At 40.4% G+C, this 6,000-nt stretch overlaps 1 protein-coding gene across 1 annotated transcript in view; it reads right to left on the reverse strand.

Annotated features, from left to right (window-relative positions):
- LOC141167081 (2-acylglycerol O-acyltransferase 2-B-like) overlaps positions 1-3,290 on the reverse strand; it is a 31,734-nt gene extending 28,444 nt beyond the window's left edge. Inside the window, exon 1 of the mRNA XM_073654421.1 lies at positions 3,198-3,290. The gene's annotated coding sequence lies outside the window, so the exon portion shown is untranslated. The remainder of the gene's footprint in view (positions 1-3,197) is intronic.
- Between the last annotated feature and the right edge of the window lie 2,710 nt (positions 3,291-6,000).

Raw genomic sequence — 6,000 nt, forward strand, 5'->3', positions numbered from 1 at the left:
GGTTATACCAGCTGTACATATAGAATTATATACAGGAGATGCCCAGGTTATACCAGCTGTACATATAGAATTATATACAGGAGATGCCCAGGTTATACCAGCTGTACATATATAATTAAACACAGGAGCTGCCCAGGTTATACCAGCTGTACATATATAATTATACACAGGAGCTGCCCAGGTTATACCAGCTGTACATATATAATTATACACAGGAGCTGCCCTGGTTATACCAGCTGTACATATATAATTATACACAGGAGCTGCCCAGGTTATACCAGCTGTACATATATAATTATACACAGGAGCTGCCCAGGTTATACCAGCTGTACATATATAATTATACACAGGAGCTGCCCAGGTTATACCAGCTGTACACATATAATTATACACAGGAGATACCCAGGTTATACCAGCTGTAGATATATAATTATACACAGGAGCTGCCCAGGTTATACCAGCTGTACATATATAATTATACACAGGAGCTGCCCAGGTTATACCAGCTGTACATATATAATTATACACAGGAGATGCCCAGGTTATACCAGCTGTATATATATAATTATACACAGGAGATGCCCAGGTTATACCAGCTGTACATATATAATTATACACAGGAGCTGCCCAGGTTATACCAGCTGTACATATATAATTACATACAGGAGCTGCCCAGGTTATACCAGCTGTACATATATAATTATACACAGGAGCTGCCCTGGTTATACCAGCTGTACATATATAATTATACACAGGAGCTGCCCAGGTTATACCAGCTGTACATATATAATTACATACAGGAGCTGCCCAGGTTATACCAGCTGTACATATATAATTATACACAGGAGCTGCCCTGGTTATACCAGCTGTACATATATAATTATACACAGGAGCTGCCCAGGTTATACCAGCTGTACATATATAATTATACACAGGAGCTGCCCAGGTTATACCAGCTGTACATATATAATTATACACAGGAGCTGCCCAGGTTATACCAGCTGTACACATATAATTATACACAGGAGATACCCAGGTTATACCAGCTGTACATATATAATTATACACAGGAGCTGCCCAGGTTATACCAGCTGTACATATATAATTATACACAGGAGCTGCCCAGGTTATACCAGCTGTACATATATAATTATACACAGGAGATGCCCAGGTTATACCAGCTGTACATATATAATTATACACAGGAGATGCCCAGGTTATACCAGCTGTACATATATAATTATACACAGGAGCTGCCCAGGTTATACCAGCTGTACATATAGAATTATACACAGGAGCTGCCCAGGTTATACCAGCTGTACATATATAATTATACACAGGAGATGCCCAGGTTATACCAGCTGTACATATATAATTATACACAGGAGATGCCCAGGTTATACCAGCTGTACATATATAATTATACACAGGAGCTGCCCAGGTTATACCAGCTGTACATATAGAATTATACACAGGAGATGCCCAGGTTATACCAGCTGTACATATATAATTATACACAGGAGCTGCCCAGGTTATACCAGCTGTACATATATAATTATATACAGAAGATACCCAGGTTATACCAGCTGTACATATATAATTATATACAGGAGATGCCCAGGTTATACCAGCTGTACATATATAATTATATACAGAAGATACCCAGGTTATACCAGCTGTACATATATAATTATACACAGGAGATGCCCAGGTTATTCCAGCTGTACATATATAATTATACACAGGAGATGCCCAGGTTATACCAGCTGTACATATATAATTATATACAGAAGATACCCAGGTTATACCAGCTGTACATATATAATTATATACAGGAGATGCCCAGGTTATACCAGCTGTACATATATAATTATATACAGAAGATACCCAGGTTATACCAGCTGTACATATATAATTATACACAGGAGATGCCCAGGTTATACCAGCTGTACATATATAATTATACACAGGAGATGCCCAGGTTATACCAGCTGTACATATATAATTATACACAGGAGATGCCCAGGTTATACCAGCTGTACATATATAATTATACACAGGAGATGCCCAGGTTATACCAGCTGTACATATATAATTATACACAGGAGATGCCCAGGTTATACCAGCTGTACATATATAATTATACACAGGAGATGCCCAGGTTATACCAGCTGTACATATATAATTATACACAGGAGATGCCCAGGTTATACCAGCTGTACATATATAATTATACACAGGAGATGCCCAGGTTATACCAGCTGTACATATATAATTATACACAGGAGCTGCCCAGGTTATACCAGCTGTACATATAGAATTATACACAGGAGATGCCCAGGTTATACCAGCTGTACATATATAATTATACACAGGAGCTGCCCAGGTTATACCAGCTGTACATATATAATTATATACAGAAGATACCCAGGTTATACCAGCTGTACATATAGAATTATATACAGGAGATGCCCAGGTTATACCAGCTGTACATATATAATTATATACAGAAGATACCCAGGTTATACCAGCTGTACATATATAATTATACACAGGAGATGCCCAGGTTATTCCAGCTGTACATATATAATTATACACAGGAGATGCCCAGGTTATACCAGCTGTACATATATAATTATATACAGAAGATACCCAGGTTATACCAGCTGTACATATATAATTATATACAGGAGATGCCCAGGTTATACCAGCTGTACATATATAATTATATACAGAAGATACCCAGGTTATACCAGCTGTACATATATAATTATACACAGGAGATGCCCAGGTTATACCAGCTGTACATATATAATTATACACAGGAGATGCCCAGGTTATACCAGCTGTACATATATAATTATACACAGGAGATGCCCAGGTTATACCAGCTGTACATATATAATTATACACAGGAGATGCCCAGGTTATACCAGCTGTACATATATAATTATACACAGGAGATGCCCAGGTTATACCAGCTGTACATATATAATTATACACAGGAGGTTTGTTCACCTGAGAGAAGAAATGATATAACCCAGGTATTCCGCATGATCTGATAGTACAGAAGCCCAGAAACAATCTCCAGCCACATAAAGTTTTTGAGGTCATCAGACTCCTCCCCACAGGGCAATACAACAGTCCCCGTAATTAGGAAATATGGACCCCCACCTCCGCAGCCCACATGATCACACCTTGAAGATTCTAGGTCAGCTTGTGCTTGTTTGTGAAATGCCCGAGGTTGATTAAAGCTTATGTTAGAGCAGGCATCAGCTTGTGTGTCATCATCTACAGGAAGGAGACTAGATATCTCTGTGCGGTTTAGCATTGCTACATTCTTTTTAGTATTACTTCTTGTTTCACCACAACTTATTGGTGTCATGAACTCCGTTTCATCACCCCGTTTACATTTCCAAACCTCCAGTTACATCTCCAGGCTCTTTTCTTCGTCTGCTTTTCAACCCAGATTATTGCTTATGTTAGGGGCAGACACAGACAGGAGAGGGCCCCTGTGCAAGGGCCCATCATAGTCCAATAGCTCCTCATAATGCACAAGGGCCCCCTTTTATCTTGAGTCCTTGTGTGGCTGCACAGGTTGCCCCAATGATATGTTCGCCCCTGGCTTATTTATCTTCCTACCCTTCCAGCCCGCACAGTATTTCATTGCCCACCTAGATCCGCTCTTTCTTCTGTATCTGCAGGCAAGACATTGCCACCATGCTCAGCCATATTGGAATTATGCAGCTTAGTCACCCAGTCACCCACCTGGATACATGCCTGCACAGGCCCTGCTCTCTCTGATTATCTTGGTTCCATCATTTTCCTACTTATTCCTCATTTGAAGCTTCTCGTCTACCTAAGGTGGACCTTGAAGCTCATAAATCCCCATAGAAAATCCATAACAGGGCCCCCAATCTACAATTAAAAAGAGGGATGAAGTTCTTTATCTGACCTCATATCATTTCTATGGGCCCCTGGTCTAGAAAAACTGTTAACAATCAAGCGTTTTTGGAAAACATTTTTCTGCCAGTCTTTTTTGAGGGTGGGAACTGAGTTTGGAGGAAAGGGAATGAGAGGATGGTTGTACAGAGGCTTGACCTGTACTTTCAATACTCTATCTTAAAGTTGCCGAGTATACTCTAACCGAATAGCAGTCATGAAACGTAATATTAGGAAACGTGCAGTCTACAATCTAATAGTGATTTTTGTTATGCATGGTGAAGAGAACTGTATATGGGGCATCTATTTAGGTTAATCTCCTTCAAAGGTTGAATTCTTCTTTCAAAGATACGCATGTTCTTCTTTGTACTGAATTTTTGCTTCCTAGATGTTAAATTTTGCAATCTGATAAATAGTCTACATTAAAAATGTCCAACCATTTTCGATCTGTAGAGTTTGTGTAACTGCTGCACATAACTGGCTGCGCTGCTGATCAATCTGTGTAACTCCTTCACATAACTGGCTGTGCTGCTGATCAATCTGTGTAACTACTTCACATAACTGGCTGCGCTGCTGATCAATCTGTGTAACTCCTCCACATAACAGGCTGCACTGCTGTTCAATCTTTGTAACTCCTTCACTTAACTGGGTATACTGCTATTCAATCCGTGTAACTTCTTCACATAACTGGCTGTGCTGCTGATCAATCTGTGTAACTCCTTCACATAACTGGCTGCGCTGCTGTTCAATCTTTGTAACTCCTTCACTTAACTGGGCATACTGCTATTCAATCTGTGTAACTCCTCCACATAACTGGCTGTGCTGCTGATCAATCTGTGTAACTACTTCACATAACTGGCTGCGCTGCTGTTCAATCTGTGTAACTCCTTCACTTAACTGGCTATACTGCTATTCAATCTGTGTAACTCCTTCACATAACTGGCTGTGCTGCTGATCAATCTGTGTAACTCCTTCACATAACTGGCTGCGCTGCTGTTCAATCATTGTAACTCCTTCACTTAACTGGCTATACTGCTATTCAATCTGTGTAACTCCTTCACATAACTGGCTGTGCTGCTGATCAATCTGTGTAACTCTTTCACATAACTGGCTGTGCTGCTGATCAATCTGTGTAACTCCTTCACATAACTGGCTGTGCTGCTGTTCAATCATTGTAACTCCTTCACTTAACTGGCTATACTGCTATTCAATCTGTGTAACTCCTTCACATAACTGGCTGTGCTGCTGATCAATCTGTGTAACTCCTTCACATAACTGGCTGTGCTGCTGCTCAATCTGTGTAACTCCTTCACATAACTGGCTGCGCTGCTGTTCAATCTGTGTAACTCCTTCACTTAACTGGCTATACTGCTATTCAATCTGTGTAACTCCTTCACATAACTGGCTGTGCTGCTGATCAATCTGTGTAACTCCTTCACATAACTGGCTGTGCTGCTGATCAATCTGTGTAACTCCTTCACATAACTGGCTGCGCTGCTGTTCAATCATTGTAACTCCTTCACTTAACTGGCTATACTGCTATTCAATCTGTGTAACTCCTTCACATAACTGGCTGTGACGCTGTTCAATCTGTGTAACTAATTCACATAACTAACTGTGCTGCTGTTTAATCTGTGTAACTCCTTCACATAACGGGCTGTGTTGCTGTACAATCTGTGTGACTCCTTCACATAACTGGCTGTGCTGCTGTTCAATCTGTGTAACTCCTTCACATAACTGGCTGCGCTGCTGTTCAATCATTGTAACTCCTTCACTTAACTGGCTATACTGCTATTCAATCTGTGTAACTCCTTCACATAACTGGCTGTGCTGCTGATCAATCTGTGTAACTCTTTCACATAACTGGCTGTGCTGCTGATCAATCTGTGTAACTCCTTCACATAACTGGCTGCGCTGCTGTTCAATCATTGTAACTCCTTCACTTAACTGGCTATACTGCTATTCAATCTGTGTAACTCCTTCACATAACTGGCTGTGACGCTGTTCAATCTGTGTAACTAATTCACATAACTAACTGTGCTGCTGTTTAATCTGTGT

Source organism: Phyllobates terribilis, unplaced genomic scaffold (genome assembly GCF_046119375.1).
Source record: "Phyllobates terribilis strain yellow unplaced genomic scaffold, ASM4611937v1 Scaffold_11__3_contigs__length_659146591, whole genome shotgun sequence".
Lineage (NCBI taxonomy): Eukaryota > Metazoa > Chordata > Amphibia > Anura > Dendrobatidae > Phyllobates > Phyllobates terribilis.